This window comes from Dromiciops gliroides, chromosome 1 (assembly GCF_019393635.1).
Source record: "Dromiciops gliroides isolate mDroGli1 chromosome 1, mDroGli1.pri, whole genome shotgun sequence".
Classification (NCBI taxonomy): Eukaryota; Metazoa; Chordata; class Mammalia; order Microbiotheria; family Microbiotheriidae; genus Dromiciops; species Dromiciops gliroides.
In genome coordinates, this window is record NC_057861.1 from 755,488,594 (window position 1) to 755,490,815 (window position 2,222).

The following is a 2,222-nucleotide window of genomic DNA, read 5'->3' on the forward strand; positions in this document are numbered from 1 at the left end:
ACAAACTCCGACTGGCAGCTATGATGAACACACTCCCAAGGCCCCTAATGTCTTCAATTTCTTGATCAAACTTTCTTCATCTGAAGCAAAGCCTTCTTTCTTTGTCTAGGCAGCAACGATTCTTCCTACGTCACCAGAAAGTAATAGCAGTCATGTTTACAAGTCTTACAAAGTTGCCACCTGGTGCCGTAGGAAGCATTCTTATCTTGGGAGTCAGAGGACTTGGGTTCAAATCATAGCTCTGTTCCCTACTTCCTGTGTATTCTGGAGCAAATCACTCAAACTCTCTGGGCCTTAGTTTCTTGAGCTACAAAAGGAAGGGGTCAAACTAGATGCCCCATAAAGGTCCTTTCACCTTGATCTATGAGCCTCTGGTCCATGCCCAGACACATGTATTGGGTGAATAGATCTCCTTTGATCCTCACAACAACCCGGTGAGGTAGGTGCTATCATTATCCCCATTTTACATTTGAAGAAACTGAGGCAGAGGGGAAGTGACGTGTCCAACATCACATGACGTCAGATTTGGGCTCAGGTCTTATAGACTTGGGCAGGCCTGGAGCTCCATGGGTTCTGTGCCCTGTGGCACACACACACTTCACACACACCCCACCCCCACTGCCTCAACAACTTATTCTCTTTTGGGGTCCTGAGGTCTCCATCTCCAAAATAGGTCCCACTCAAAGGGTTCTCGGGAGGCTCCAATGAGGTACTCGATGGGAAAGCTAAATTATTAAACACATAAGGTATTATGGAGTGCCAGGTTCCTCTGGGCGACAAACAGAACCGAGGCAAAGTCCCTGACCTCACTGAACCCAGGCCAGTCCAAAGGCATCCGTCTAGTCTTGTAGGCTCCTACTCGAGTCTTCTCAGAAGGGGCAGATAATCTCATTGCACCGCAGGTGATGAATGCTTCACACTGAGCCCGTTCGCCTTCATTCAGTATGAGGCTCTAACAGGGGAGGTAGATGTGGGGCCGGCCGGGGGGTGGGGGTGGGGACAAGTGTTGGGGGGTAGGTACGACCCACAGTTTCTGCCCTCATGGTACCTGAATTCTGCTGGGGTGTGAGATGTCTATAAAAACAAGGGTGACCCAAGGTTCACCGATCCCGAAAAAGGGATGCAGACAGAGCGGCAGAAACGTTATGAAGATGAGGAGGGGGAGGTAGAGAAAGTAGCCCCTGCGCTGAAGAAACCTTAAAGGCATAAGGGAAAGAGACGAGTCTCTGCTCCGGACACCTCCTCCGAGAAGTCCATGCTGACCACCGGGCGCCTCCTCCGGGAAGCCCCTTCTGATCGTTCCTGTGTCTTGCGCTACTTTTCTGAGAAGTTCTTGCCTCCCCCCAGTAGTCTGTAAGCCCCCGAGGGTAGGGACCCCATCACCGGGGGCGCAGTGCCAGACACGTGGTAAGGTTAATCCTTGTAAATTACAGTTTGGGATCAGAACCCCACGGCTGGAGGGCGGGACAGGGAGGGCGAGGATTCCCAGGGGAGGGCGCTCCCTTCACCGAGGCTGGCCGCACCACAGAGTCCAGGCAGGACTGGAACCTCCTGGAGGCTTTTGGGCTAGCGCGCTCTCCACCGGTCCACAATGCCTCTCTTGGGGCCAGAGAATCTGGGTTCCAAATCTGCCTCTAAGGCTCACTAAGTGTGTATGACCCTGGGCCTGTCCCTTCAGTCCTGCGAGTCTCAAGTTTCCCACTCAATCCTAGCAGTCATGCAGATAAAATGGGGTTAGACCGCACGGCTGACGTCACAGAAGCGGTGTGGCCCTGGCTTCCTCCTGGGCATGCGCAGAAGCAGTTACTGCAGGGGCGGGGCGGAGTAGCGCTTGCCCTTCACAAAGATGGCCACAGCGAAGCAAAAACTTCCGGTTCACCTCGGCCATCAACAACTCCCTTCCGGATATACGTATAGCAATAAGGGAAGGGCGGAAAGGAGGAGCGCTTGCCCTTCACAAAAATGGTGATTACAGAACAAGAACTTCCTCTGTTAACACCTGCCACCAATGACACTCTTCCGGGAATGCATAAGAGGAAAGAAAAGGAGAAAGGGCAGGGCTTGCCCTTTACAAAGATGGCCATCATAGCGCAATCGTGCCATGAACAGAGAAGGGCGGAGAGAAGCAGTGTCCGCCCCCTCCGAAGATGGCCATCATAGTACTGACGTTTCTACTTCGGCTCCTCCCCGGGCATGCGCATAACACTTGGCAGCGCCTGCCC